The 24,070-nt window shown below is 27.2% G+C and overlaps 1 protein-coding gene across 1 annotated transcript in view; it reads left to right on the forward strand.

Moving 5' to 3' along the window:
• The first annotated feature begins 11,647 nt into the window (after window positions 1-11,647).
• The window catches only part of LOC111625748 (protein split ends-like), a 98,561-nt gene continuing 86,138 nt past the window's right edge, over window positions 11,648-24,070 (forward strand). Inside the window, exon 1 of the mRNA XM_023368969.1 lies at window positions 11,648-11,926. The gene's annotated coding sequence lies outside the window, so the exon portion shown is untranslated. The remainder of the gene's footprint in view (window positions 11,927-24,070) is intronic.

Genomic DNA, 24,070 nt, shown 5'->3' on the forward strand with positions numbered 1-24,070 from the left:
AATGTTAGTATTCTTTAAACTTCACCTGCTGTTAAGTGTGTTGATTAATTTAGCTAATATTATAAATAATATATCAAGAGTGAATAAGAAAGTTTTAGGCAAAATGAAAACTAAAAGTGACTGGGAGATTATGATAGAGTTTATAGCATTTAAATTTGAGATATATGGTATGGTCTTGTTTTATATGGACTGTTTATTTTGAAAGTGGTGTAAGTCCATTTTTGGAAAAAATTTGAAAAATCACATAATTTAAATATAATTTATTGTAAAATTTTTTTAATAAACAATTTGCACTTAGTGTTCTAAAATAATCATATACTTTGATCAATTGAAAATTTATTACTTAATGACATTGTATAACCATTGATTATGGAAGTTGTGTAAGTTCATTTTCCACTTAATGGCTGTCCATAAATTATGTTTGCATTTTTCTTGAAATTTTCACTCCCTCTCCCCCTCTCGTCTCAGTTTGCCAAGTTTCCATAACTCCTTCCCCTCTTCAGACTTCCAGTAAACTCAACCTCCATTAAAACTTTCATGAATGATAGATACCATAAGTAGAAACAAAACATAAAAGAAATTTTGAAATAAATATAATAAAATGCATAAACTATATAAAATTTAATGAAATAAACAGACATCCACTGACACTCAAACTCCCCTTGTCCGATTTGTCATATCAACATTCCCCTTTCAGTGTGGGCATCATTTATAGCCAGCTCTATATAAGAGAGGAGTAAAACTATGAATGTTACCAACAAAAGCACAATTTGATGAAATGGAAATAGATGGAATGAAAAAAAATCCACAAAATGAGCCTAAATGAAAAGCAGTGTCTAGTGATAAGTTCATAATAATAATAAACTTATCATAAAATAGTTTAACAATAAGTAAATATTTTTAATGTTAAGAATAAACAACACTATTTTATTTCTTGTTATTATTTATAAACAAAATCAGAATTAAAAAACAACGTATTTCAAGTGAAATTGAATTTTAGATAATTGAAGTTTAATGACTTATACCACTTTCATAATTATTGAATTGTAAAACTCCATTTATGAACCAGAAAGACTATATTGGATTAGTTAAATTCACATAGAAGTCATTTATATAATCAACTTTCATATTTTTGAATCAAACCTTTAATTATATTGAATGAAGAAAAAATGGATTTACACCACTTTCAAAATAAATGGTCCATACGGAGGTTGCATATCAACAGGCACTATGTAAAACCAAATTCCAGGCAAATGTTTGCTCCACCCCAAATAGTCAAGATGATAGCCTAGATACTTATACAACTATTTACATTTACAATTAACATAAAAGTGTTAATTATAATGTCTTAAACACATTTTATGTTTTTACTATGATTGTTAACATTTTAGTCTGATGTTGTTAAATACACAGAGCAAAATTTTATTATACAGTATCAGGATGCTAGTTGAGAAAAATATAAACTATGGCAGGGGTGGCATGGCAAGAGAAATCATCTGGCATGTAACATATCATACAATTTTGATTTATTATCATCATTTTCAATTATTCTTTTGATTTATCACCTGATCATCCTTTTTTCAATCAGTTTCTTTACATTTATTCAAATTAGTGTATTTGTTTAATTTCTTTAAATATCATTATTTGAAGTCTAAAACCTTGGCACGTGTAAACATCTTTAAAGCTAAGTATGCTAACTATTTAGCATGCAGGCTGATAAAGGTTTGCCATCCCTTAACTAGGATATTAATTAACCACAGATGTTCAATATTGGGATAATGTTGGGCAGGAGGTTGTTAATGTAAAGCAAGGGATAATGTTTCCACACTAACATTCTTCTGCCCCTCACTCTATGCCAGTGTTTCTCACTGCCCACATGGGGGTGATATTGCCCCCATGTGGGCGTTTTTCCATGTTGAGGGGGCGATTAGTAACAATTTATATTTTGGGGATGAAAAACAATTTTATGGGCGATATAGTAAAACATTATATTAAGAATACTTAGATATTTTATTTGTTATATCATACAATAATTAAACAAATAATATTATACTAGTCACTAGTCTATTCAATGCAGTACGAATTTGGCATTAGTCTTGGTCCTAGGCATCAGAATTTTGAAGTGAAGGAGGCGATAATAGGTAACAGTTTTATTGAAGGGGCGATTATTTGTTAGAGGTTGAGAAACACTGCTCTATGCCAATCTCACTGCTACCGCACAAGAGTTTAAAAGTAAATAATATAAAAAAGTCACAAATAGTTGACTACTGGATGAAGCACCAGGCACATCAGACTCAAATACTAGGCTACATGAACAATCATAAGGTAAAAAAGAATAAAATTTTAATATTTATTCTTGTTCAGATTTTTTTTTTATTGAGCATTGCCATATACAACACTGGTTTGCATATGACATGCAAAGCACTGCTATATCAATATGGTAACTTTTTGTTCCTCCACAAAAATGTGTTGCTTGTGATCTTGGGCTGTTGTATTTTAAAATAGCCTACCTATTTTAAAATACCTATTTATCATAAGTCCGTGCAAGCCATTAGTGATGTGGGGACCAACATTCCTGAATGTTGTGAATAATGTGAAGTATCAACATTTTAAAAATTATTAAGAAATTATTTTGTTGTTTATAATTTATTATGCTAATTGTTTTTGCTTGAAATCAATTAATATTAATTTATAAATTGGTAATTAAAAAGTTAATACTTCAAAATATTAGGTTAGAGGAAAATTAAGAAGAACATTTTTATTATTGTTTTTAATAATATATTATTATTTTTATACCAAATTAATATAACATATTTTTTAAATTTACTTGCACTTTTGTTCATGGCAAAGATTTTATCATCTGAATTCAAAAGTGGGAAAAATTACAATATTCCACCATATCTTCATGATAGGTCCAAGACCCTTGTAAATAATAACAAACCCTATAGAATATGTTATTAACAAACACATATACTGTACATACTTACAATACAGTTTAATTTAAAATTATATAGCTTTATTAAACAAATTATACAAAATACTGTACATTATTTGTAGCAATAGTTCTAGTGTGGATATTGTTTATGTTGTAGATGCTGTAGTGAGACTGTGAAAATAGTTGAGAAAGTGATAATTCATAATACTATCTAGGGGGGTGGGGAGAGCAAGTAAAAATTTTTGAATTCAAATTTATGAGTTTCTAATGAAAAAAACACAAATATATTCAAAACCAGTAAAATTATTTAATGCTAAAAACATTTTTATTGTTACTCACAAACATCATTGTTATATATTAAGTTCTGTCTGGTATTTGTTAATATAATATATATGATGTTACGGAAGAAAGCGTTCATATCATTAAATAATTTTATTGGTTTTGGGTATATTTATATATATATATATTTTTTCCATTACATACTACCAGTTTTTTGAAGAAGTGAAAGTGTGTTTCTTATGTTTGAATTTTTATTTATTTATTGTTAATTTTATTTTATTTAATTAAATTCAAACTGTGGGTGATTAAATCCAGGATTTCAAGAATATGGCTATTGCTCAAGGCAGATTCAGGATGACCAGGGCATGGTGCTTGTCATTTTTTGAGAATGTCAATGATTTTAGAAACCTTACCCAAATGAAGTTATTTAATATGGATTATTATATTTATTTTTATTTTAAAGTAACAAAACTGATCGCTTTGGTATGAAGGAGATGCTACAGTGGCATAAGCACCCCTTGTATATTATGTTGTTGTATATATAAATTTAATCCAATAGGATACTTTGGGTTTAAATTTTCATGTATAAAATTAGTGTCTACCGGATAGTGAGAGTATTGAATCTAAGTTATAATCTAGATGTCATCCATTTATCTCATAATTATTTTTAATAATAAACACTTGATTGAAATAGACAACCTTGTTTGTATAGCAAAATAATCTATAAATGACAACAACTCAAAGCCCGAATAGTATACATACTAAATTGCCAAACGATCGCCTAAATATCGGGCTATTATATGGCTAATTAAATGATTAGAATAAAGTAATTTGTCGTTAGAGGTAGGCGTTAGGTACCTACCTCTAATGACAAATTACTTTATTCTAATCATTTAATTAGCCATATAATAGCCCTATATTTAGGCAATCGTTTGGCAATTTAGAATCTATAAATGTGTGAAAGCATAAACAATTTCATATATGATAAAAATACCTTGTTATATTGCTCATCTGGATATATATTTTTTTGTCTTCCATTGCAACCCACTAAAAGGCAAATCATCACGGAGATTGAAAATAGATAGGTGGATAGATGGATTACAGTATATCACACCATCTGATATATTGCTCATTTGGTTTGTCTCCTGACGTGCGATATGAAGAGTCTACAGTATATATTAATTATCATAATAGTTATTTGCATTTAATTATTTTTTGTTTAAAGTTTTTCTTAGTATCACTTGTTTCCTTGTTTATTCTTTTACAGTCCCTTAAAATTATAGCTGAACTAATTTTCTAATCTAAGAAATTTTGCTGTTAAAAGCAGTTTATAAATTAAGAAAGTTTTATTGCTATCACTTTATTAAAATTTTTGGATAAACTTTTTTTATGTGAAAATAAAATAGATTGAAATCATTAATATATTATAACTTAATCTATTTTAAAGATGGTTTTCTAAGTTTAAAATAGATTATAGTTAATTGCATGGTGGTTTTCATCACATAATTGACTATAATTTTATCAAGAGGATATGTTATAATACCAATTTGAGAATATTACTTCAACTTAAATCTTAATTGTATGAATATAAAGTTTTAGAGTGCAAATATTGAAATATATACAGTTAAGCAAAGAATCATAAATAAGTTCAAATCTGATGACATGTATATGATGTCTATTTTTTCTTCACCAGTTTACAAATACAGGATATAATAACATTTATTGTATTTTTTTGCACAAGGGGGAAAATACAAAAATGGGCTTATTTGCTTTAACAAAAAAAGTAGAACAGTGTACAAACAGTAACTCAACTAATTGATATAAATAAATTATCAATATCCACATTACCAAATATTTTATTTATTGATTCTAATATGTTATGTGAATTAAAAAATGAACAGATTTTTTTCTCAGATTGAGGAATTAATTTACAAAAATTACAAGAATTTTTAACATCTAAATTAACATACTTTTATGTACAAATATCAATTGATGATAATTGAATTTTAACTGTAAACACAGACTTTGTGATAAATTACATCATATAATAAACTGAGTGTGAGTGAATACATGGAGTAGAGTTATCATAAACTGATGTGGGAATTATAAGTCAGAAATTCCTGTTTAAATGTTATTACAATAGGTCTCTTACAAATATATATAAAAATTTTTTATATAGTTATCCCAGTAAAACTTAGTTATGAAAGTCTCTTAGTTTTCATAGATCAATAGCATAAGTAGTAGTAGAATTTTCATGCTTTCTGTTTGTTTAATTGTTTCAACAAAAACTAACATAATATCAATAAAAATGTTATTGGTTTTAATTGATTTTTACATCTCAGTAGAAAACAATAGAGTACCATTAGAATCTCCCATTAGTTTAAGAATTAAGTAAGAATAAAGCAAACTATCTGTTGGCATTGAAATTGTTTATTTTCAAGTTATTTAATTAAAAACAAATACCTTCAACATTTCAAATGTCATTTTCAGGTTGAGCATATACTATTTGAATTAAACTATTGTAACTCCTGTTAGTTTTTATTGGTTCATTTAAAATGAAAATCTCCAAAAACTAATGTAAATATTAAAATTAATACCAAAAGATCTTTAATCCAATAACAATAAAAATTGGAACATTTATTTAATAAATGTTCCAATTTTTACTGGGTTTTAGGTTTTTCTGGTATTAATTTCATAGGTTCATATTGTTTTTAAACAAATTATGCATTTGAATATAAAAGATTCATTGTGATTACTTTAAAAGATTGATATCTTTAAAGAATTTAAGAGGTTCTTAAAAGTAGGCCAGGAAAGACAGAGGACTAGGTGGACCAATTGTTATGGGTCTTGATTCCAGTATATTTATTTTAAACATACTGGAATATATACTACGTTCAAATAATTTTGAACTAATGTTCTAGAATCCTGTAGTTGCATGTGGTTTGAACCCAATGATGACTAGTTAAGCTAACCAAAAAAATATTATTATATTGCTTATCCAAAATTAAATACTGGATTATAAAGATTTTTTTAAAATTTTTATGTAAATAAATTAGGATTTCTAAGGAATGGTGTTAGTTTTGTAATTGTGTAGTAGCTTTCTGGCTTTCAATTATATATATATATATACAGGGTGTTTATAAATGAACGATACGGTTTTAAAAATTAATAATAAATCTATTTATTACTTTATATGGGCAAACCGTACAGCATAAGTAGTGGCAACTGTCCAAGTTCTTTATGCATTAATCACAATCCTTCAATATATGCACCCATGGTCACACAACACACATCTACACAGTAATCAACTTCTTCTTATATGTGGTGTAGCATGTCCTCTGTGATGGTCTGCAGTGCATTCTTTATCTGATCACACAGTTCCTCAAGGGACACGGGCATTGATGGTACATAAATTCTGTCTTTAACAAATCCCCACAAAAAGAAATCACAGGGTGTTAAATCTGGCGAATGGGGTGGCTAGGGGAGCAGGTTGTTGTCTGCTGTTGCACCACATCCAATCCAACGTTGGTGAAGAACATGATTAAGAATATTGCGTACATTCCTGTGAACTTTGACAGTTGCCGCTGCTTATGCTGTAAGGTTTGCCCATATAAGGTAATAAATAGATTTATTATTAATTTTTAAAACAGCACCATTCATTTATAAACATCCTGTATATATATTTATATGGTTTGTTTTTGATGTGTGTGTGTTAATTTTTCTGTGGAATGCTAAAAACACATTTATATAAAAAAAAGTCCCTATTTAAAAAAATTTAATTTCTGTAAACTTTAAACTTGAAAGTGGGAATAATAAAACAGAAATCTTCTTAAATTTTGTATTGATAAATGTTAAAATTAGTGCTGAACCATTTCTGCAACTATTGCCACTGGACATGCTTACAGTAGTATATTTTACTGTACTTATAAAGAAATGAAAACATTTACAGTATATTTGAGGATAATTTCAAATAATGAACTTTTTGATACTTTCAAAACTCCATCAGCAAGATTATGTTCCAGATAGAATTTTAGATTATTTAAAGTTAGAATAATTGTAATTCTGTTTTTCCTAAAAAATTTTAAGTAATTACTGACTAGTATTTGCATTTATAACCTTAATAACCTTTTATTAGCTGATGTAACTGCTTTACATAGAGGAATTATAATAGTAAAGTATTTTATACAATATTTCCTTTAGCATACTATATACTATAAATTTATATGTATAAAATATTATATGTATACTATACTATATAAATCCTAATAAAGTTCAGTGGCTGCTACAATAGATTTTATAGTATTGTTAATATTTTCTGGATATTCTTTGAAAATTTTTCATAACTTTGATGCTATAGTAAAAGAAGTCATTATTCTAATTTTTTTTATCGTTTAGCTAAGTACAGTTTTCTTGTTAGTGCTTCAAAATGTTTTTTTGCTGATCAGATTATGATTAATTTTAAAAATAAATAAATATCAAGAATACATTATAAACTAATTATTTTAATAATATTCATTACATTACATATGGATTTATGCAAACGATATTACCACATAGCTGTTGCTGTAGGTTTTTGATTTGAATAAACAATTTCATAAGACACATAATGTGCCATTGCAGGTTTTTGGGCTATCCATATTCTTTTTTTTTTTTTTCCTTCTTGGTGTGTGGGAGATTGGCAGCACTGCGGTGAGAGGGAAAGGAAGGATATTTAAAGAAGTGAGGATTGGCAACAGCATCTTTTTTCTGGTTGGTGAGAGGTCGCCCAGGTCAGAAAGAAAGGTCTACGTTTTTGTATTAAGGTGCTTAGGAACCGCATGGTGCAGTGAAGCTGTATACAGATGTGTATTATGAGACTGACTGGAAGTGAAATCTGTTTGCATGGACAAAAATACTCACTGGATGCTTATAACTGTTAAAATTAGTGAATTGCCAGAAGTGGACATTGTCCGAGAAGTATTTTCAGAGAGATTCACATGTATATTAACAGAAAGGACTTGTATCACACCCAATTCATTATACAGACAAATTCATCTGGTACATAAATGTCTCTATATGTGGCCTAGTGCACAACTTGTAAATTTTTGTATATAAACTTAATTTTTAGTGACTTTTTTCGCTGTCTCTCTTATCTTGTGGTAATCAGACCTACACATCCATGCAATAGTCCCACTATGGGTTATTGTGATTTCCACAATAAACAAGACAACTCTGTGAAATCAGAGAAATAAATACACTAGATAATATTAAGGAATCTAGTTTTTTAATGTAATTTAAATGTTATTTGGGAGGACTAGTTTCATTTTCAGAATTCAGACAGCTGTGATTAATCAAAAAATATCATATACCACTTGATGACATGCACAAAAGGAGATATAACACCTAGAAGAGAAAGTACAAGAGGATAACAGTCAATGTTCTCCTTTTATTAGCCTAAAAAGGAACAAAATAATAATTTATATTAAGCTCAGATCTGAGTCTGAAATAAAACATAAATTGAACATACAAATCATTGATACCAACAACTGCACAGCAGTATGTTTAGGAAATCCTGCACCCTAATGTGCTACCTTTCATGGCAGTGCTACAATCAGCCATTTTCCAGCAAAATAATATTCAGCTTCACAAGGCTAAGATTTTGATATGTCTATATGGGGTCTGTTCAAAAAATAACCACATTTTTTGAAATGGGTGAAAACAGTGTGTCCTAGCATTGTGAGGTTGGCAACACTACATTCTTTATAACCTATCAAGTAAGCTGCTTTTTATTGATTGTTGATATCTTGCTTTGTTCCCATGTTATTGTTTTTTGAGTGAAAGGTGTTTCAGTGTTTATGGCAATTTTTGCAATGTGCGATTTACAGGAGCAACGATACAACGTGAAGTTTTGCATGAAACTGGGGAAAACTTTTACAGAAACATTTTTGGATCAAGCTTATGGAGGGTGATGCTCTAGGTTGTATGCAGTGTTGTGAATTGTTTACCCAATTCAAAAGTGGTTGTCAATCAGGTAATCCTTGACCAGGAAGGCCTTTGACCTCAACTGATGATATTCACCTTCAGAAAATTGATGATCTGGTGCATGCAAATTGTCATGTAACTGTCAGAGAACTTGCAAACGAGGTTGGGATCTCAATAGGGTCGTGCCATGATATTTTAATGGAAAAATTGAATATGCATTGAGTTGCAACAAATTTGTTCCTTGTTTGATGATTGAACTGCAGAAGGAAAATGGAGTGGACATTTGCCAGGAACTCCTTCAACAAGACAACGATGACAAAATATTCATGCAAAGGATCATAATAGGTGACAAGAGTTGGGTTTACAACTATGACATTGAGATAAAAGTTTAATCATCACAGTGGTTGGCAAGGGATCTCCACATCTGAAAAAAGCACAACAGTCTTGATCCAATGTCAAGGTGATGATGATCACTGGTTTTTTTTTTATTTCAGTAGAGTTGTGCACTTTGAATTTTTGCCTCAAGGTCAAACAGTCAATTGTCAGTACTATGCAACATGAAACAGTTGCATGAAAAAACTCACAAAAAGAAACCAGAGTTGTGGTGAGACAACTCACGGTTCCTTCACCATAATAACATGCCTGCTCACTCAGCCTTGTTAATTTGCCAGTTTTGTGCCAAAAATCAAATGACTGTCCTCCCCAGCCTTCCTACTTGTCAGACCTGGCTCCCAATAATTTTTTTTCTTGTTTCTAAAATTAAAATCAGTGCTAAAAGGACACCATTTTGACACAATTGTTGACAATAAAACAAATCTATCACAAGCATTGAAGGACATTTTGAAAGAAGCTTACCAGGACTGCTTTGCAAAGTGGAAACACTGCTGAGATAAGGTGTGAATAGGGGAGAGGAGTACTCTGAAGAGGACAGAACCAATAATCTGTAACTTGAAGAATGAAGAGTAAAAAAAAATAAATTTGGTTATTTTTTTTCAACAGACCTCATAATGTTGCCATTTCCTTGGTCAGCAGGCCAAGGAAATGGCAACACTATGAGGTTGTCCAGATTTGTCACTCATTGAGCATTTGTGAAACCATATAGGATGCCAGATCAGCCTGCTATGAGAGTAAGGGATCTAGATAACATCTGTATCAAATTGTTTGCTGGATAGCATAATTATGGTGTTTATATGCCTCCATGCCCAATCATATTATTGCATGTATTCAGGAAAGAGAAGGTCCAGCAAGTGTACTAAAAGTTCATTTAAATTGTGCCATTTTTGACAGAAGTTTATTTTTTTTTTATCATATTGTAATCACTTATATCAGCATTATATTTGTGTTAATAAAGGTTTATTTAATTCCAGTGCCACCTTCTTGGTGCATAACTTCTTTGTCAATGAGTGTATTATATTTATCAAACTATTTGAACTGTTATTAACTTTAATAATAATAATATCAACATTAATTTGATATTACTTGAAATAATATGATATAAATTGATTTTAAAAGTTATTACAAATTTAATTTAATATAAATTTAAATAACTAATATATGGAAGTATCTTGTATATCATAGTAATCACTGACATTAGTTTTAAGATGATGTAATCTAAAATTTTTAATAAAGATAATATTGGCATATTATAATAATATAGAAAATCACTTTATGTTAAATTTTGATTTTTTATTTTGTAACTGTCTGCATTAAGTTAAATTTGAAACAACTGAATAATTATCACCATAAAATTTTTATTAATTTAAGATCATTTTGTTTAAATGATTGTTTTATATAAATTTTAATTGATGATGATGATGATGATGATAAAAGCAGTATGATGAATTTTTTTTTGAAGAAAGAGTTATGAGTTATTTTAAAATTAATTTAAAGTGTGTGTGTGTATTTGTTTTTATTTGTATATATTATATATATTGAAATGAATATTTTTCTGAACAGTAGACAGTAATTTTTATTAAAATTTAATAATTAGTTTTAAAACTTTTTCAAATTTTATTAATTTTTTCTGATGAAAATTATTTTAATTAATAATAATTATTTTTAGAATATATCAGTTAATATCTCTTGATATTAAACAATGTCACAAAGCACCAATTATTGTAAAAAAAAATATTTTTAAAACTTCAATTAAAAACATAATCAATAGTATCATTAATGAACTTGAATATTTTTATCAATTCACCATTCAAGTTATATTAATTTACATTATTTGAGAATGTTTGATTTAAATCAAATGATATTAATTGATGTTTTCATTAGGAAGTTTGTTTATATTATTTTAAGATATTTATTGCTGATATTATTTAATCATAGTTAGAGAATTTATTGAGAATTTATTATTGAGAATATTATTATTAATTAATTATTATTGAGAATATTAGAGAATTGATATATAAAAAAATATTTTAAATTATTTGTTTTTGAAAAAGTAAAAATGGTTTATTTTTGTTTTAGTTATGGCAAGGTACAGAGTGTAAAAATTCTTCCTAAAAAAGATGATGATAATGGTACTGGTATTAGTGCTACTGTTGCATTCATTGATATCAAATCTGCAGCCAAAGCACATAATGCAGAAAATAAAATAGAAGAAAGGACTTTAAAAACTGATTATTATGAACCACCTGCTTCTAGTACTGCTAGTTCAGCAATATTCATTCATGAAAGGGATGATTCTTTAGTAAGGCCAACCACGGGTGTTTATACTGCAGCTCGACCATCGCGCTACCAACATGGGTATGTATCAATATGTTATCCACAAATAAAGGGTTTAGAATAATTCACCAATAATATATTATAAAGGGGTGGCTTTTTAATACTAAGAAAGTAAGTTGAGAATTTTAATGATTGTTGAATTGTTCTTTAAAGTAATATATTACATTTAATTTGGAATAATATATTTATTAAAAGGAAAGATTTTTGAATAAGATATCAAATTTCCAAATCACTATAAATGAAATTATGTAAATAACAAAATTGAAATATAAATATTTTGTTATACTTGATGTTTGACTTCTAAAAATTCTATACAATTTTTAATATTGTTTCTTTAGTTTTTTTAAAAAATAATTACAAAGAAATATTAAAAAATAAAAATAAATAATCATATTCAGTTCTCCAATAAATTGCTAATTTTACTTTTTGTATATATATTTCTGAAGAATACAGGTACAACTTGGTTTTATAGCACTCTTAATTCCAAAGTCTTAATTTGAATAATTTGTTTTGTTAGATCAACAATGATCACATAATAATAATAATACAAATTCACCCCTATTCATTAATTCACTAATTTTATTGTCACTACTAAAGGCATTAGAAAAGTTTNGAAATTTGAATATCAAATCCAATAAATTGCTAATTTTACTTTTTGTATATATATTTCTGAAGAATACAGGTACAACTTGGTTTTATAGCACTCTTAATTCCAAAGTCTTAATTTGAATAATTTGTTTTGTTAGATCAACAATGATCACATAATAATAATAATACAAATTCACCCCTATTCATTAATTCACTAATTTTATTGTCACTACTAAAGGCATTAGAAAAGTTTTTCAATATGACCTTATTTTTTTAAACCTTCAAAATATTTTGCACCACACTCATCTATGCATCCTGTGGAATCAATCATAAAACCATAAAAGAGTTTGTAAAAAACTCAAGTAGAAAATGTGTTCCATGATCTGTTGTTTAATTCAATATACAACATTCTCGGAGAAAAGTATAAGTTTGAGACCACGTTTTCATGATTCGTCAAATAACAACAGACAAATCAAGAAACTATTTACATATATCTCTATCTTTATAAACCAGATTAACATAACATCAAGTATCATTTAGCATAAGAACAAACTGATAGCAATAAACATGCTAAAAAGTATGTAATTTGGTCTGAGTTCAAAAGTACTGCATACAATGCTTCTTGCATACTCCATATTTGGAGTATGCCAGAAGCTCACATGTACCTTTACATGATGAATTCATTAAAATATAAATGTGAAGATTATATTGCAATTAAAAATACTTTTATTAACCCTATATATTTTCTAAATTTTGTATAGTGTATATACAGTAACACAAATTCTGTTGTTATATACTCAATGATCTGTTTGTAAAATATTTGATGAATATTTATTGCAATTAAGATTGTTTATAATGTAATTTATATTAATATAGATAAGATTACATTCCTTGGCTTATTTGTCTTAATTTTTATTAATTAGATAATTTTATAAACAAACATTATTATGTTGGGTTTAATGGGTTATACTTTGTTTACACCGGTGGCTGTGTACTATGCCAGACCAGAGTCAAGGCATAGCAACCAAAAACTAAAATTAAATAAGTGTGTCAGTGTCTGTATTCAGGAATTTCCTAACAAAATGCCATTATGGATTTAAAAAACCTCTACATACTAGATTAGATAAAACAGAATGTAAAATTAAAGTTTAATTAAATTATCATTGACAAATTAATTTTGTCAGGTTTGTATTTTAAGATGGTAAACTGTTCTTGTTTATTGTTTAGATTTTATGTAACAAGTTTTGAAATGAGCATTCTTATTACACTTCATTTTAAGCAGCATCCAAAAAACAATATTGCAACATATACATTTCATAAGGGTGCTATAGCATTTTATAGTTAAGCTCAGCCATACATGTAATAATAAAGTGCTAACTTTAACCCTTAATGTTTTTTTGACTAATTAACCGATTTTGGATGAAATTTAAAATATTTAATGTCCATGATGAGTACTATGGATGTTTTAATTTTGAATAAATTTGTTGGATTGTTTTGTACTTATGCAAACAGCATTTTGTCACCTAGATTTACAATGAGAGAGAGTAGTGACACCAAGCTACTGAACAATATAGAAGACTCTGCATACGTTTAATAGTTCTTTTGAGAGCTGACCTTCTGTTGTTTGCCCTTTTGAAGGTTTTATTTAAAAATATTGAGTATTTATAAAATAATAGCCCATTTTAAAGAAATTTTAACGTAGTATTGATCAATCAGCTGTCACATGATGTAGTGCAGACTATTGCATGACTGTCATGGGAAAATAGAATTGTCATGTGATCTCAGATAGTTATTACATGACTTCATATCTTGCAATTACTTTTGATCTATTAATTAATACAAGCCTAATGATTTAAAAATAGAGTATTTATAAAATAATATCCCATTTTTTTAAAAATTTTGGCATATTATTAGTCAATCAGTTATGATGTGACATGACATACTGTAGGCCATCACATGACTATCAGGTGAATAGAGAATTATGAAAACTATTCTGTTATGAAGTATGAAGTTATTTTGAAATTTGAAATTCCATTAAAAAAAGAAAAACTATTGGAATCAGATTGAAAAGTAGAGTTCAATGAAAACATTTAAGAAAAAGAAACTTTTGAAAGTTGTGGCATAAGAATACTGTACTGGAGGCAGATTTGACAGCAGACCTCAACATGTGAATAAAGTGTATTTAAATAGACTATAACTATAGGAAGCTTGGATGAAGCAATATCATCATGATAATAAATCAAGAAAACAAGCATTGTCACAGAAAAAGGCTTTAAACTTTAATTTGTGTCTTAAAGTTTCTTCACTAATATTGCTCAAAAATGTTCTAATGTTCAGCCAAATTACTGTAGCTGCAATGACTGAAAAATACATTTAGGTTTATGTTCTATGAAATATGAATATTAAAATTCAAGAGATATTCTAGCAGAAAAGATTAATCAGTAAGATATTCTGTGAGCTATATCGGTATTTAAAAATTTTTACAGTCCATATGAGATTAAAGAATCTTCTATAAGCATGGAATTACATAAAAACATTTCATGACATTTAGAACTATTGTTAATATATATATACATATATACATACACATTATATAGGAAGTTGTGAAATGCAATTTTGCAATGTTATATTAAGTTGCTCAGATATTTTTTGTTTGGAATATTTCAGATTGAGTAACACTTTTATTTTATTCCATAATCAATTTGATATTCTCTTCTATTATTAATTTTTTCTAGCATTATGACTTCCATTTATTCCAATCCTTTTATTGCTCAATATAAAATAACATTAATGGCCAGTTTTACAAATCATCATTAAAATTTAACAAATGTGTTAAGTCTATTTAACAGTTGAAAGTGTTTCATTAAAACTTTGTTAATTCTATTGAAGCATTAAACTAGCCATTATTTTAAAGATCCAACTTTGGAAGTTTCTAATTGATTGATAAGTTAAAATTAAGATGGAAGATTATGGTGAGTTTAATGCAGAATTGTTGTGTATCATGTACAGGACCACAAAAAACCCATTACCTATAGACAAAGCAGTTTCAAAATTTTGGAGGGTGATTGCTTCACTGCTCTTTTAATCACATATGCATTTGAGTTAAAATCAAGTGCAAATTTTTTCATGTTTATTTTTTGTTTAATTGCAACACCATCAGTTTGTATTTTTTTTTTTCAATTATGCTTTGCATTTTTTGAATCAAGTCTAATAAAAACATTCTGCTCTATATTTGTATAATTTGAAATTTTTACTTGTTAGTTTTGGTTCTGGTTTAGGTTCAGTTGCATTCCATGTATTCAACTAGTTACACAAGATGTTTGATGTAATAGTTGTGATTGATTTCTTAACATCTTCATCATATTTGCTGATACAACACTAGAGAACAGTTAAGAAATTGCTCATTAAATTGAGTTAAAGAATATTGGTGATTAACAAGAAAAACGTTATACATTTTTCCAAGATAATGCTTTAATTCAAACAACAAATATGAATGTTTTCAGCCACATTCAGAGCCTGTTTCAAGTGTTCATCAATAGAAAACCAATGTTGGTTGTGATTCTATTTTAGAATGTTTTTACAATTTCAGTCTTAGATGTCATCACTTTTGAAAGATTACTAGTTTTTCAAAAATGTAATTATTTATATACAGTCGACCTCCCCCCTATAAGATATAGATACGTTCCAATTTATTAGGAATCCGATTTCTTACAAGTCATTCTAATCACAGCCCGACACGTGTCAAGTTTAAGGACTACGGCTGATTGAAAGGTTTTCTTCCATAAAATTAATCGATTCTACACTAATCCGACTCAACATTTCCAAAATACGTATATTTTTTCGTAGTTTTATAGGAATCGTAATTATAGGGGGGTCGACTGTATAACATATTTTTTACAATAAATTTTTTTGTAATTTATAACAAAAGATGAATGCATTGTCATGCTAGATGTGCACCAAAATTACATGCATATGCTCCCTTTGCTTTACATTGCTTATTTGCCTCCATTTAGAAGTTTATCTATCTATAACTGCCATATGGCTGATATTGTCTCACAACCCTTACTATTAATACAATTTCCTTATTTGTTGCATTGAAAATTTCCCATGCTAGCATCATCCCAGTCCACTAGGGTGGCTGGGAATGATGCTAGGAATTACGCTGATACAGTATGTGCTGTATCAGTGTATTTCCTAGTTTATTATTAAACATTATATTTGTGCTCTGTAACTTTATATTAAGTTTTAGTATTATTGAAAGAGAGAAAAATTACTTTAAATAAAATTATTTTTTTTTTTGTATATTGTTTTGACTTTAAAAAAAAAGCATTGTAAAATATGCTATTTTAAATTTATGTAGGTAGATTTTATCAACAAAATTTAGAATACAGGAACTTGGCAAAAAATAGTTTTTGTATATGACACTTATTGTATTTTATTATCAATAATAATAATTGTTTTGATAGTTACTGCTAGCAGATTTATATCTAATAATTTTGAGTTTGACTTCTTAGCTGTTTGAAAGTTTGAGATTTATTTGCATGTTATATAGTTAAACTTTTGTAATGTTATTTAATAAATATAAAAATTTTTAAGATGTTACATAATGAATATCTTAATTAATGTTCTTCTCATTTTGTTTGAATGCATTTATTTTTTTTAAATTAATTCTATATTAACTAGTTCTTTACATGCATTTTTCAGTTATTCATAAAATAAAATTTCTAATTAGAATTTATTTTAATTGTAATGAATATTGTCAAAATTTTGATAAAGGGCATTAAAAATATTCTAATGGAAAATGCTAATTTATAACATTTGGCAGTGATGAAACAATATGTATTGTGAAACTTATTATTTTCGATGTTATATATTGAGAGTCATAACAATATTACTATATACTACAATTTATACTAGATCAGTTACTATTGTTTACATTGCAATAAATAATTGTTATCTTGATTTATTATTATTTTTTTTATTCACATAATGCCATCAGTTTAACATATAATACATTTTATAAATTACAGCTAAAATTCTGATATATTTTAATATAATTGACATAATGATAATTGTAATTGTTACATAAACTTTTGTAAATTATATTTATTTATATATATTGTATATGTATCTACAAATTGAATTGTATTTGGATATAATTAAGCCAATTAACAATTAACTCAATATTAGCTAAATATAATTCAGCTTAGAAGTTTTATTATATGCATTAAGAATTAATCTTTAAAATTTCAAAACTATCTATTCCTTTTTTGTGCTTTGAATATTAAAATGTTTTTATTGTTCTTATTTAAAAAGATCAAATTGTTTTCTTGATAAAAAAACAAACCATGTTTAAGTTAAAGGTCTTCAATTATAGAATGTAAAAATGTCTTTCTGGAAAATTAAAGACACAGTAATTAAAAATTTTGTATATAATAGTTTAGTTATAGATGAATTAAAGATTTTTTGAAATTTTATTCAATATACTTAAAAAATAAAACAAAAATAGATGTCTAAAAGATTTTCTTTTCAAATTGAATTTTAATCACTTCTCTGTACAATTCTTTTTAAGTTGACTATCCAAAAAGTATCAATTTTTTTATCATTGGTATTTGATATATTAGTATTTGTTTGAAAGAAAAACTACCAAAAACAATTTACGTAGAAACTGTCAAATTCTGAAATAAAATTAAACTTTTCCGCCAAACACAGCAAAACAATGTCTGTTGGAGGAATAGTGAAATAAACATTTAACAACAATGAACAGATAAGAGACATTAAAGTTACAGTTTCTAGAGCATTTTTTCACAACAAACATATGACATACATCAAAGCCAAAAAAGTGTATATAAACATATGTAATGAGATAGTGACTGAGAAGGAGTGTAAAAAAAATATCTACTGAAAACAACATTAAAAAGTTCAATATATTTCATTAAAGTTATTTTCATAGAGCATGCTAATTTATTATATTTTGAAGAATTGTATAAACTTATTTGATTGAAAAATAGCTAGAAAGCAGTTTTTAGTTAAATATGAATATGAAAAATAAATAACTTTTACAATAAAATAAATTAAAAATGCAATATTTAGTTTATATAAACGTAACCTTAAAAATGTATGGAGTAATAAGAAGGAATGTATTTAATTTATTTTATATGCTCATATGTTGTTTATAAATATGCTTCATAATTCTAAAGAAATAAATATTTTACTTTAATTTTTGTAATATGAAGTTATCTAAAAAATTTCATCTATTACTCTGCTATATTTTCGTAAATATCTTTTATCAAAATAATGTTTATTGAACTGAGCAAGGGAAGGTCATTTCTTGCACTCAAATGCCATTGGTTTTAAATAAACTCTTCTGCAACCACTTGACCAATCTTGATCAAATTTGATATGGTCATCAAGTCCAAGTTGATGAATATTGTAAGCTATTCGGAATACTGATTGGATCATGTTCATGAGGAATGTCATGGGAAAACTCAGCCATAGACTTAAGCTGAAATATTGGGTACTTAAAAAGTATGCTTAGCAGTTCAGTTCACTAGTACTGTGTACAAGTGTATACAAATATACGTCACTTAAAAAGTCTTTCTGAAGAAAAGTTTGAAAAGAATTTAGTTTCTAAAATCAGCCACTAAATCAGATATCACTGCTTCTATTTTGAAATACAGTATACTAAACAGTCATCAAAAGATAGGTGAGACTCAGTTATGTAAATTAATGTTCCAAAGCAGTGGCACACTCAACATTTAATCTTGGGGAGCCAAGTTGAATGATAAAAAAATTTTTAATAATGTGAACTCAATAAAATTCCCACTTTATGTGACTGCTAATTCATAAATCATATAGAAATAGAACACACAACACAATATAAAAAATGAATTTTAATTAGGAAAATATTTTTTGAAAATTTACTAGTGTTGCTTTTCTTTTTACTTTGGAGGGTGCTGGGCTCCTTGGCCCACCCCCTGGGTCTGCCATTGTTCTGTCATTGTTTTAAAGTCTCACTTAGAATCTCATGATTTTATTAAAGAACTTAAAATCTTTTTTAAAGGATTTAAGTTGAAATATTTAACTTTTAAAACCCTTCAAACTTACCTAAACAATTATTTTACTGTGATTTCAATGTAATTAAACTTCAGATTTATGTATAAATCTTACTAAGTTCCATTAGCACACATTAAAAATAATTAATCTAATCCTAGTATCTGTTTGAAATCAGATGATTTACATTTTATGAATAATAATAAAAAAAAGACTTATTTTAAGTATAATTAGTTTTATAATAAAAGTTTTTCATTTGTTTATATATTTCAAAAATTATATTTTAGTTATTCAAAATACTTTTAACTGTGAAATAANTATATATATATATATATATATTTTCATATATGTATTTAAATGATTAAAAATGAAAATACAGTAATACCCCGAACTTACCCCGATAGGTGGGACCGAGCGATAACCGTGTAAGTCGGGGTATAATTTCGCAATTTGTGTAAAATCCAAGTCAGATGTATGTAAGCTAATAAATGTTCTCATTAATCTTATCTCGTCTTTTGATTCATTCACGGTTACAAGAAATCACCACATAGAGTCGCTCAAGTCTCCGTAGATATAACAAACACAAATAAATAACACAAAATAAATTGTAGCTATGTATCGATTCCGCACGGCACGTCCGAACATGTAAGCTGAACAATAGTGTTGGGGGAGTGAGTAATCAAGAGTTGCGTGGCGTTCAAACAAAAGACGAATCGACGAGATTTGAAAATCGCGTAACTCCAGGTTTGCGCAAGTCGAGGTATTACTGTACTTGAAATTAATGATAAAGCTTATTTATTTTATACAAATAATGTTGCAATAAACAATACATCAGCTTTCTAAATGTTCCAAAGTAGTATAAAAAAATTACTGACACCATCTTATGGACTTTTCTTTGCAATGGAATCAATGTAATATGATGTACTGGATGTCTGGTGAAAAGACCATTTGCCTGAAGTCTCCAGTGCCATAAAATGATTTTCAGAATAATTATAATTCCAATGTAAGATATAAAAAATTTTCTACTTTGAAACCCAAATAAGAATTATTATTATTGAGCTGCAATTTTTAAAAATTGTAGACCTATAAATTCCCACTGGCATCAGTCTCTTGTCTGTCCTTCCTTAATTTCAAAAACAGAATTGGATAGATGAAAGCTGAGACCCAGATACAGAAAGCTTAAGGACAAGAGGCTCCTATTAACTGTATACAAACTTCCAGTTTAGACCAGAAGTCATGTTATTTCAGTTTAAAATTTTCTCCTGATTGGAGTTAGATAAATGACTGGCATGATTCCATTGTTAACAGGAAAAGTATGATGTACAGGGACAAAACACTACTAAAATTGAGAACATTGTGATGAAAAATTGCAGCCCAGCATTGTGACAATGTTACAATAAATAATTGCTCATTTTCATTATATATTTACAGTCTATCCAATGAAAGATGAACTTTTAAAATTATTTTTTTATGAGCCAGTCTCATTGATGAGTAAGATGTAACTCAATAATTTATAATTATTTTCAAAAAAATACATTGTAAAAATACAAAGTATTACAGACGATACAAATACAAATTCTTGTCTTTTCCTTTGTCCTCTTTCAACATTACATGAACATGATCCACACAGCAGAGTCAACCTTTCTTTTTAGGCTACTTTCCCCACCTACATTTATGTAAATCAGGTAAAAAGTTCTTTGACTATGGATTCCATCGTAAAAATCGTTTACATTGTAAATTTTTAGGCTACTTTCCCCTAATTTTTCTAAAGAAAAATTAGGGGAAAGTAGCCTAAAAATAGTTGCCAATATTTTGTTTTTGTTTTTTTTTTATTTTATATGTAATACATTATGTATTCATTTATTGCTTGTTTTAATTTTTTTTTAACAAATATGTTCTATTTCACATTCAAATTCAGTTGTGTATTCAGACCTGATGATCTGTTTAAGATCAAAAACATTAGTTGCTAATAAAAATTTTTAAACTGGAGATACAAAGGTTTTGTGGTTGTTTTTTTTATTACAATTACACCCAGTTCATTTGTAATTGCCATAGAATTACTACCTTTTCAAAATCTTCAAAAAAAAATTTTTTTTTTGTAAATGTTTTGCAATTGGTGATAAAATCCAGAGATATATACTGAAGTGATTCTGACTTCAATCAAAAGACTTTTATGCAGCATATTTTCAGAAGCTGGTTGAATGTTGTGACAACTATATGAATGCTTATAGAAATTTTGTTTAAAAATAAATGTTTTTTGTTAGAATCTTTTTTCAGTATCTGTTTGTAAGCTAATTACTGATGTTTCCTCATACAAGGCACTAATGGGATAAAATACATTCAATTCAGACATCATTTATGAAATCAGTGTTAATAAGGAAGATATAATTCTGTATATTGAAATTTGTTATAATATAAATTTATAATGACTTAGTGAATTCTTGAGAATAATTTATGTTACAATTTCATTGTTATATGAGAATATAAAAATCTATCAAATAACCTGATCTTTTTTTAAATTTAACACCAAACAGTTGCTGGATTATATTGGGTTATATTAATGCTTCTATTAATAACTAAATGTTACGTAATTTGGCTTAGAAGTGGGCCTTAGGCACCATCTTTTGATAAATTAATAATTATAATTAAATTAATATTTAATAATTAATAGAAGATTGTGGAAGAAAAGAATTAGCCCAAAGCATGACTCAAACCCACAACTCCTCCTGTTTACTGTGCAGATACATTTATCAAGAGATGGTGCTTAATACCTACTTCTAGGCCAAATTACTTAACATTTAATTTTTAATAGTAGCATTAATATAGCCCAATACAATCCAGCAATCATTTGGTATTATATAAGAATTTTATGTTATTTTTACTTTAATTATGAACTTATTATTGTAAACCGAATTCATGTATTTATAATTTTGATATATATATTAAATCAAAATATATTTACACATTTTTGGATATTTCTTCTTTTATGTAAATTTGAATTTAAGTCTATATGTAAATCAAAGATTCTTGATAATTTTTTTCTTCTATTATTTTTCATATCTATCTTTAAGATTATGAAAGAATTACATCACACAATACTGTAATATCTTACTAAACTCCATTTTATTGTATATTCTCATTGGAATTTGCAGGAATTTATTTTTTAGTAACAATAAAAGTGTTTGTTTTGTATCTACATCTCTGAACCACCTCCTTATTTTATTAACTGTACAATAATAATAATTATATGAATTTTTGAATAATTGAATAATTAAAATTTTCAATTGCGGAAATTTCTATTAGGAGTCCAAAAGATTTAAATTAAATTTCAAACACAAAGGTAGAAAAATTGCAACTGTTGGAAGTGGGATTTGAACCCATGATTTTTGCTATGCCAGGGTGATATTATATCAGCAGAGTACTATGATCTTGACAGTTGCCAGAATTTGGAATATATAAATTTGACATCATGGAAACTTAAAATGCTGGAATCATGCAACTTCTAGAGGATCATTATTCAATAGTCTTCAACATCACAATTTGGTAAGTTCCAATACAAACATATTAATAATGATGATGATGATAATTGAAATATTAAATAGCTTCCAAAATCTTGAACCAAAAAAAAAAAAATAATAACTTCCATAGATTCTTGAAAAGGTTTACCACAATCAAAAACATTTAATATTTTTTGATTGTGAAATTTTCATTCATTTGTAAAGTATGAATTAAATTCCAAATAGTTGGGATTTAATTTTTATCATTTTATCTAAATAAAAAGAAACATTAAATGAAGCCATGTATAATTTATATATAAATGACAGGCATGAAAATTCTTTAATTTTATTTTTAAAATTATGATTATAATTTATGAACTACTATAAATCTTGAAGAAATATTTAGCATAGTTCAAATAGAATGAGAGATTTATTTTGAGGATTTTGACTCATCATTCTAACATTTCTCAACTTATTTGTTTCTAATTTATGTAGTATTTATGTTCAAATTCCAAAAAGTTATTTTTTAAAGTAAGAAATAATCTTAGAAAAGATGATTTTTTTTAAATGTATTAGTTTAAATAAAATATATTTTAAAATAATAATAGAAATATCACCAAACGATCACCTAAATAATCAGGCTTTAACTGCTAATTTAATAATTATAATTTTTAATAATTTATTAAATAATTTAGAACAATCTGGAAGGAAAGAACCGACCTGGGATGGGGCTTGAATCCGCAACCTCCTCTTGCCATGCAGTGTGCTTGCCAGTTGTGCCACCTGGAACACATTATTAAATTAGCATAGTTATAGCCTGATTATTTACGCGATCATTTGGTGATGTTTCTATATACATATCGGGCTTCACAATGTTTGTTATAAAATAATAATTCTTTCATTGTAAAAAACAACTATAGCATTATTAACAGAACTTAAACTGATCTTAATGGTAATATATAATGCACCTCTCAAAACCTCACTTGAGTTTAGTAAGATTTAAAGCATTAACAAATGTTTTCAGGCT

The sequence above is a fragment of the Centruroides sculpturatus genome, unplaced genomic scaffold (genome assembly GCF_000671375.1).
Source record: "Centruroides sculpturatus isolate CEXI.00-Female unplaced genomic scaffold, Cexi_2.0 scaffold459, whole genome shotgun sequence".
Taxonomy (NCBI): domain Eukaryota; kingdom Metazoa; phylum Arthropoda; class Arachnida; order Scorpiones; family Buthidae; genus Centruroides; species Centruroides sculpturatus.